A 10,496-nucleotide genomic window follows, 5' to 3' on the forward strand; every position below is an offset into this window, starting at 1 on the left:
GGCCCTCATGCTGGCTATGCGGGCACCTGCTCCCACACTTCTAGCACACAGAGCTATGGGGAAAAAATGTTCACTGATCCACACAATCTGTGGTATCTTGTTCTAGCAACCTGACTGACTAAGACACCAACCCTATGAGAGCATGTGCTCCTGGGTCTCCTTCAAACTGTGTGGATTATTTAAAAGCAGAAGTTTCCCTTGGAGAAAAAAATGTTTATTCCGGAAAGATGGAAATTAGTCTATCCCTACAGGTACAGCAAGAAAAGCCAAGGCCATTTCTTCATTCTAGAGCATAAGCCGCATCTAAAGCTGGACTTGAAACCAGGCCAGGCCCAGTGACTAAGGTGACACCAATTGAATGCACCCCACATACTAGTACTTTCGTTACTTGAAATGTGATTTACTTTTGAAGCTTGAAATGTTCTAACTCTTCTACCACAATATATAAACACAAACCAGAAAGAAAATGCCTCTAAAAATACAATAACCTTTATGTCAACTCCAAACACTTCCTGAACCACTAGAAAGATGACAATACTACAAATGAAAATGCAACCATCTTGTAGGTGGTTTGGGTCTGTGCATTTCATTTCCATTGCCAAGTCTAACTGTGGGTTACTTTCTACTTACTCAGACCTCTTTGTGGCCCTCCTGATGAGTCACAGAGCAGTCAGTTTAGATATGACATTGGGAGAATGGGGTTCCAGTTTCAACTCAACTTGCTCTTTCATTTAACAGGAATGTTGGAGGAGACGTGAGTTTTCCACTTACTAAAAAAGTGAGCTTTTCAGGCAATGAAAAGACTTTTGCTGGGGCCTCCCTGGTGGCATAAGGGGTTAAGCACCGCACTATGGGGCAATCCGCAGCCTCTGCAGCACGAGTTCGATCCACGGCCGGCCAGGGAGAGACTCACACGGAGAGGCAGACCTCTCCTATCTCGCCCACTGCTCCCCTCAGCAGTGTATTTCAGTCAGTCAGTCTGCCGGTCTGTTCCCCACTCTGTCTCTGGTGAACCCTCTCACCCCTCCCCATCTCTGGCCTATACCCCAGCTCTTATATGCATAAATAAAAAAATATTAAAAAAAAAAGAAAAGACTTTTGCTAGCTAGTAAATATTTGTGGTTTTGTTCATTAAATAATGGAGTTCTTCTAAAATATGGTATATACTAAGAGCATGGGTCCTGGCACCAGGATGCCTGGGTTTGACCCCCAACACCACCACATGCTCACTGTGTAATGCTAGACCATGGACTAAACTTTCTATGTCTCTGGGGATAGTCTATACTTCATAAAGCATTTGTGAGAGTTAAATAAGTTAATTATATAAAATACTTAGAATAGAATCTGGCACATAATAACCATTTCAACTAAGTATTATTATTACTATAATACAGAAACTAAAATATAAGAGATAACCATTCTGTTCTCAAGGTCAATCACCGTCAACATTATGCAAAATACTGAGTGTGGGGTTGGGGGGGCCTGGTGTGTATACTATGTACCATGGTACATCTACTGCCACTAAATATATATCAATACCTATACATCTATGAATATATAAAATCATGTCTTTATGGTACCCACTAGAATATATTAAGGAGACTACATTTACCCTATTTGACCTCAGAAGGGATTTTTCCTCATTAAAACAGCCTTGCCCTCTCTCATTGCTCTAACTGCTAGCAGTCATGTCTCACTGCTTTCCGCTTCTGAGTTGTTCTCTTCTTCGAGACTGAGGAACCAGACTAGCATGAGAGTTGGAATAAGAGCCCAGAGGTCTGAAAGAGAGTTTTATAGGTTCCTTGATGAACTAAATAAATGGACTTTAACATTTGGACAATGTATCACCTGTCTTCATTGATCAGATAGCAATGTTTAGCTTGTCTTCTGGATCTTGAACATGTTCTAAAACTGTAGTTTTCAGATACACCCACAGGCCCTTCATGCCCTGTGAATGCGTCTCAGGGACCCCCAATGTGGGGAAGAAAAAGGCAAGAGGAAGGTTATCCAATAAGACTCCAAGCCTTCCTTTTCCACCATCAAAGCTCTGGTGTATTTTTTAAATAGGTGGACTGAATACAGTGCCATTAGAAAAAAAGGTTCTACTGCTAAATCAATAAATTATGTTGACAGCTACTGTTCAACAGAGTTCTGTTTGCCAGATAAATGATATCTAAATATATACTCTTTTCTGTATGTTGGAAATATTCCAAATTAAAAAAAGAGTCACAGTCCAAACCATCACTAGGAGTTAACCATAACAAGAATTTGTTCATGACAAATGAGACTAGTTAGATATAGAAAGCATTTCCAAGTTAACCACCATACTATGACTTGTAAAAATATTTAATGAGATTAGGTTAACCCTATATCCTACAGAGAGCCACCAAGTTAAAAGTAAATAAATGTAAGGTGAGTAATAATTTTGAGAATTCTAATATTAATGATGGATGCAAATAGTGGGGATTGAGCTACATGGTAGAGAAATGCCAACAATGACTTATCAGTGTTTTCCACAAATCATCAAAGGAAATTCCAATAGCTAATGCCAAATTTTCTGGTCAGAAACATCCTTAGAATGAAGATGGACATGTTAGCATGCTATAAATGAACTTTCAGCAACATCAAACTCTCTCTTGTTCTAACTCTACCCTTACTAACTGCATCACAATTGTTTTGGCTTGAAGTAAACCAAACTCATCTGAGCTCTGTCCACAGTGAGTGGACTGGAAAAGGATGGTGATCTCATTTCAACATCAATTCTTATCCATTTCTCTCTCCCAGAATGTAGTATGATGTCTGGAGAGGATATCACCTCCTATTCCAGGCAATCAGAAGTTGGTAGTATGTGAGGAAATCCTGGGAGTGTGTGAAATTGATTGAATGAATAAAAGACTCAAGTTACAATGTCTACATTCTCAAAATTGGCCAAAACTTTAGTAAAGATTCATTTTAAATATTTCATTTCCATGATTTATGTTAAAAAACATTTAATAAATCCTACATTTGTTATTGTTGCCCAAACAACAGACCAACACCCCAAACCTAGCCTGGAACAGCCCATCAGATTTAACTATTTTATAGTGAGGAGCAATGTATATATAATATATATACACTACCCTTTAGATCTGTTTCTACATATGACTATAACACATATGGGGAATAATATTACTACTTTAAAAGTCACAAAGTTAATTTATATTTTTCCACTTTCAAAAATGAAATCCAATGTCAAGCTCTCTTCACCTTTCACATCTGTGTTGCAGAGCCAGGAAGGATCATATGATACATACAAGTATGTGGACAAAATCTTTAGAAGAAAGGTCTAGCAGGATAGCTATCTGGAATCTGCTGTTTCCAATGACCAATGCCACTTGTGCCTTGACATCTCTTGGTGCTGCTCTTGTAGTGTGGACAGCAAGAGTCCAGTACTCAGCTCTGGAAGTCCCAGATGTCAGCTCAAGAGAAAGTAATACAGATCAAATTATTTACTCTATTTTGTCCTCAATTTTGCCCTCTAGCTCCCAGGGTTTATGAAGTTGAAGAGGACCTGTCCTTCAAACGAAAGCTGTTTGCTAAGATCATAAAAGGATGTTAGTTGAGGGCCTCCCTGGTGGTGCAAAGTGTTAAGCACAGCACTGTGAAGCTACCTGCAACCTCCACAGTACAAGTTCGATCCCCAGCTGGTGAGGGAGCTACCCACATGGCGCAGCAGACCTCTCCTGACTCTCCCACTGCTTCCCTCAGCAGCGTATTTCAGTAGATCTGCCTGTTCTGTTCCTGGCTCTCTCTCTGGTGAATCCTCTCACCCCCCACACCTCTGGCATGTACCCCAGTTCCTGTATGCATAAATAAACAAATCTTTAAAAAAAAGAATTACAAAACAACAATGTTGGTTGTGTTGTTGGAGTTCGGGGATGCGGTGGGAAGCATGGGGACGGATGAACAGGCAGAGCACAGAGGGTTTTTTGGACAGTGAAAATATGAAAGTACTCTGAAGGATACCATAATGATGGATACATATCATTTTACATTTTTGTCAAAACCCATAGAATTTATGATAGCAAGAATGAACCCTAATATAAACTATGGATTTGGGTTGATTATGATTATCAGCATATGTTCATCATGCGGAACAAATGTGCCACTCTGGGGAATGTGGACAATAGGTGAGGCAATGCAGGTGCTGGGAGAAGGAATATATGGAGAATTCTGTCCCTTCCCTCAGTTTTGTTGTCAACAAAGTCAATAAAATATCTACAGACAAAATGATAATGAGCCTCATTAGAATTATAATTTCTAATTAAAAATAACAATGAGTTTATTTCTGAACATAATGACTTTTTAATGTTTTGTTTTATTTATAATTGGCTTATAATACTATATGATATTTAGGGGTATAGTTTCATACCTCCACAAATGTGTGTACCACATTGCACCTACTACCAAAGTTCTAATACCACTAACAGCTATTAGATTGACCCACCACTATCCATTCAATTGGGTTGTCTGTTTTTATCTTTTGTTGCTGAGTTCATTGTATGACTTCTTCATGTATATTAGATATTAACCTCTTGCCAAATGTATGATTTTCAAATATCTTCCCCTAATCAATATGTTGTCTTTTTGTTTTTGTAGTAGTTTCTTTCTCACTGTAGACTTTTTTTAATTATCTACCTTTTTTAAATTATCTAGCTTCTTGTTCTACTCATCTGTTCTGGGCCACTTATATGCACAATAGAATACTACTCAGAAATCAAAAAGATAAACTCATGTCATTTGTGGCAACACGGATGGAGCTTGAAAGCATAACGCTAAGCAAAATAAGTCTGAAGAAGAAAGATAAATACCAGATGGGGTCACTAATATGTGGACTGTAAAGTAACTAAATTAATACTCAGATAAAGACAAGCTGAAAAACTAACCCTTGCTAGCTGACTACAGAACTAAGACACCAAGGGGAGAGGAGTTAGAAAAGGGGATAGAAGAAAGGGTGGGAGAGGGAGGAACAGGGTGGGAAGCCTAATGGTCTGCGGTGGTATGTACAGGTGATTTGTTGGTGGATGCATTATGATGGTAATATCTGATGGGGGCACCCCATGTTACCTCACTTAAAAATAAATTAAAAAAATAAATTATCTAACTTAATTTCTAAATCATCCAACAAATAAACATATTATCTCCTCTCTATTCTTCCACATCTCTTTCTCAATCAGTAGTTTTTCAGATAACATGAGCCAAATCCACACTTTGCATGTCCACATTGTCAAGTTTTATATATTTTCCAATAAACCCTTTAAGAACTTGGAAGCATTTTCAGTCTATATTTGCAATGGTCTCTAAAAAGAAGCTTTTTAGTTTGATGTGATCCCAATTGTTTATTTTTGCTTTTCTTTCCCTTATTATTGAAGTTGAGTCCCCAAAGACAACACTGAGGCCTAAGTCATGGAATATATGATCTTTGAATTTTATGGTTTCAGGTCTTATACCCAAGTGTTTAATCCATTTTGAATTAATTTTTGTAAATGGAGTTAGATAGTGACCACCTTCCTTCTTTTGTACATGTCTATGCAATTCTGCCACACCATTTATTCAAGACACTTTCCTTACTCCTTATGTGCTCTTGCATCCTTTACCATATAGGTGCAGGTTTATTTCTGGGCATTCAATTCTTTTCCATTAGTCTTTATGTTTGTTGCAATTACAATACTCATATTGATTTTTTTAATTACGATAATCCGGATGTTCACATATGATAGGTTGTATAATGAATCTTTTCATCAGATCTGACAATGAATGCACAAACATTTCCAAAAGTGTTCACTGTGTTTTTAAAAAACCATTAGTCACTGTCCAGATAATTTTACCATAAAAGTAACAAGATTAGATCAGTTCAAAACCCAGATCTAAGAGAAACAATGTGAGACCTTTCCTTGTGCAGCTGGGTGACCTAAACATCTCTGAGTAGGGAGAGAGAGATGTCGCATCAAATGCTCCCACAACACCAAACATTTTCTCTCTTATCCTACATAACATCACACACTTTGTATTACTGACCTCTAGATTAAGGTGGCGAGGCTGTGTCATCTGGGAAAGGAAAGCAAAAATCCAGCCAGTCCACACTGCCCAAGGGCCCTGATGGACTGAAGGAAGGTAATCCTTCATGTAAGGAAATAGACAGGGCCACAGAGCTGGGATCTGCATGATTGCGGTGGACCTGGTGATGGGATGTGACAAAGGACAATATGAGAAGCATGAGGTAATGCCAATATACTTTGATTATTGCAAATTTTCTCAAGAGTCAGTACTTCTTACTGCGAAAAACTAGAACTGGAATAAAATGATGAATAATTCCATATAAAGTCACCAAATCTTAATAATTTTCAAATGTTGGTGTGTTTTTTTAATTCTCATGATTCAAAGCACTCCTTTTTACTTTTATCCAATCCCCTAATAAAAGCCGATTTGCTCTCCTAATTTAGCCCAATTTATTGGCATTTGAAGCATATTGACTTACTAGTATGTGATTGCCCTCATTATACTGGAACTTCCAATGCCAAGGAATTCTGCTGATGAAAATAATCCCTCCCTAATATTTCCTTTCTGACTGGGACCTCCGTGCATTAAAAACATGATTTCAATGCAAACTAGAAAAGCCTTTCTTAGTTCTTCTAGAATTAAACAGGAGGTGTTAACTTTTCTACTGGAAAGTCAGTTTGTTTTATAAGCCCTTTATTTAAGTCACATTGGGAATGGCCTGAGATATCTCATCAGTGAGAAGGCCCATAGTATATATGGGAGGAAGGAGAGACAAATCAATGACCCTCATCAACATTTGTTTTTTTTAGTGATAAGCAGCTTAACCCTAATAAACTATTCTACTGAAGCTAATGGGAATAATTCTATCTGAAACAGAAGTCCCTCATTACTATGTGGTTTCATGAACAGATATTCTAGAGGAGAAAGAATTTAGGGATAGGGAATTGTCAAAATGTGACCATCAAAACCAAACATTGTAAAGTCTATAAACACAAAATGGAGACAGTCCCAATTCCCAGTATATCACAAAGGCACTTCACAGACCTGAAACACATCACCTCCCTGACTTTCCCAAGCACATGTACAGCTTACTCTGTGCCTTTGGACAAGTCACTTCTTGCCTCTGAGTTTCATTTCCAATCCATGCAGAAGGAAGGCTGGACCAGGAGATTGCTACAGTCCATTATGGCTTCTCCTAATCTTGAATCCAGTCCATGGAATTATGTTGACTCTCCCCTAGTGGCCATACTTTGTCTTGGCACCCAATTCTCTGTGACATCACTCTTCCAAAGTCTCCCCAAGGAAGGGTACTCTGGTGGGTTTCTTAAAATCCTATCTCCAGGATGTCATGAAAGAATAGCTTCAGGTGCAAATTTAGGGTGGTTCATGAAGAATCTATGGTCTGCTCAATAAACTTTCTAAACACCATCCTTGCAGAATGGCCAGAAGCAGGGGGTGCTCTGGCCCCCCAGGAGACAACTGACAATATCTGAAGATATTTTTGTCACCACTTGGTGGAGAGGGAAAACTCTTGGCATCCAGTGTATAGAAGCCAGAGATGCTGCTAAACATCTTACAATGCTCAAAACAGCCACAACCAACAAAGAATCATTGATCCCTCGAGGTTGAGAGTCTCTGGCTAGGGCCACAGAACCAGAGAGAAGATGCAACCAGCTCCCACTAGGCCCCTAGTTACGAGGTACATCTTTCCACCTCCACATACAGAGATGACTGGTAGCTTGAAATTGGCCATGGTGGGAGTATTTACACCACAGCCAAGGACACACTCACAAATAAGCCAATTTTATTTTTGAGAGCCAGTTGTGAAACATTTACCAACATACCACTACTCAGAGCCAAAGCCTGATATATGTGATTGAAAATTCAAAAGTGCTCCCAGTATGGGAATTCAGGTTGGATCATGAGAAAACTTGAGATAATTTTCTGTATGGGTAAGGAATCTTAACCCATAGCATCACCATGACACCAAGACCAACTAGGAAGGGGATAGTATAGTCCGAGGGACATTGAGCTTAAGTATTTGAAGACTCTCGTGTGTTGTTTGGTTTGCTTACTCATATATACTCTGCTTTCTTCCAAAAAGCATTTGAGGGAAGAATTTAGAAAATAAACAGTAAACTTGTTTATTAAACTCCTTAGAGGAAAAGCATGACAAAATAATAATAATAATCTAATAGGTTTAATTTTGAAAACTTGCCAGACCGAAAAAGGCTCAACATAGAGCAAGTGCAAAGCCTGCGGAGCAAGCAAGTCAGTCATTCTGCACCAGGCCCAGCTGACAAGAGACGTATTTCCTAATGCTCAGCTGATGAGAGACGTATTTCTTGATGCTCAGCTGACTGAGAGGCGCATTTCCTGACAGAACCCGGAAATCAGAAAAGCCTGACCCCATGAGACCCTCCACAGGGAACCATGGAACCAACTCTGGCCTTCCAGCACTTTGCACAGGACATGGACACCCTGCAGAGACTCAAGCCACATTGGAGGAAAAACCTTTCCCAAATTTGCTCTTTATTGCTGTCTTCATATTTGCCTCTGTTGCTATGACAAAATCTGGCATTGGAATTTTTCTGGGAACAAATAGGAAATAGTTGTGGAGGGAGGTTCAAGACCCTATGCACATTTAGGTTTAGTTATAAACACTCATAGTAAAATAAAGCATTGACTCATTAAAACCAAAATAAACCCCCAAAAAGTTTTTTAATCCCCATTCAAAAACTCTTTGTTCCAGAGGTGGCCAGCATGAAAGCTATTTGTTCTTGTAGACAAGGTCACCAGTGAAATAAACTAAGAGGATGGAGTACTGACCAGTTAGGGTACTGGTCACCCTCTGCCAAGATACACTCTTGCTTTTAGTGTGTTTAGTGAGCTGGAAGTGCTAATCCCACAAAGCAGAAATTTTCCATTTGCACGAGTTGATTATTTTATCCAGCCTCACTGAAGAGAAAACCAGGGCTGCAGTCATTCAAACACCAGCACCAGGGGTCTGGAAAGTCTTACAAGGATATACAGGACTATGACATACCTCGACCCAGCTTCTCTGGGGTGTCTCTTTGTTTTTGTCTATCTCTCTCTCTCTCTATCTACATCTCCGATATCTGAAGTTGTGTTCTTGAACTTCTACCTTTCACCTAAGCACAAATTAATCTCTGAGTTCACATCCACTGAATTTTCTTCTAGGACTAGCCTTCTATATGAAAGAAGCAGGCCCACCACTGCAGAGTGACTTTAGAGGGAATGAAAGCCCTCTCCACCTTAGATGGTCTGGCTAGTGTGATGGGGTGTCCCTGGCATACCCAGTCAAAACACAAAGGCTATGAGATGTGCTGGAGAAGCGCCCTATTCATCTTACAAATGGCCGTCTGCCTCCAAGCTATTTTTCCCATCCTATGCCCTAATGCTCCCCAACAAATCTCTATCCAGTCAGACTCATTTCTCTCTATCTCTTGCATCCATCATAATGCCTCAGAAGTAATGTTACAAATATATATATGTTACTACACACAATTTTAACTTATCAGACTCCCTCTAAAGAGCGAACAGATTTTAGGGAAGAAATATTTATGTAATCCACTTGGAGAAGAGAGGTAAGATCTCAAGAGGTGTTCAAAGAGCAAACAGTGGTCATTGAACCACTATTCATAAAAGAAGAGAGGAAGGGAAAAGTTAAAGGCAACCAAAGGCTGGACCTATGTGGGAGGGGATTAAAGAGGCAAAAGCTACAAAGACCAACTACTTTTCTAGTTCTACCATTACCCAGCACTGTTCCATCCCATTCTATGTGCCAACTCATTTAACATTTACAACAAGTGGGGCCTCTCTGGTGGCACAAGAGGTTAAGTCTTCAGCACTATGAGGCTATCACCAGCCACTGCAGCATGAGTTCAATCCCCAGCCAGAGAGCTACCCACATGGCACAGCAGACCTCTTCTGTCTTACCTGCTACTCCCCTCAGCAGTGTATTTCAGTAGATCCACCTGTTCTGCTCCCCACTCTGTCTCTGCTGAATCCTCTCACCCCCCACACCTCTGGCCTACACCCCAGCTCTTGTATGCAAAAATAAATAAATCTTTTTAAAATCATTTTTAAAAAACATTTACAATAAGCTAAGGAGCAGTTAATAACATTATCCCCCTTTCACAGATGGAGAAACAAAAGCCCAGAGTGGTTTAGTGACTTGCCCAAGGTCACTTGTCCAGGCATTACTGAGATACAAAGCAATGGTCTGACCCTAATATCTGTGCTTTGAATCACTCCACTCAGCTGCCGTAACTGAGATAGCTGAGGTCACAGTTGAGGAAAGACAGCAAAATGCAAAACTCAAGACTACTAGGATTTTATGAAATGAAAGAAGTTGCCAATGTAAGACACACGACTATTTTATGTATAGCTACAAAAATGCTGCCAATTATGCCTTGACACACCATCACAGTAAG

Source organism: Talpa occidentalis, unplaced genomic scaffold, assembly GCF_014898055.3.
Source record: "Talpa occidentalis isolate TD23 unplaced genomic scaffold, MPIMG_talOcc4v2.1 talOcc4.6, whole genome shotgun sequence".
NCBI classification, from domain to species: Eukaryota; Metazoa; Chordata; class Mammalia; order Eulipotyphla; family Talpidae; genus Talpa; species Talpa occidentalis.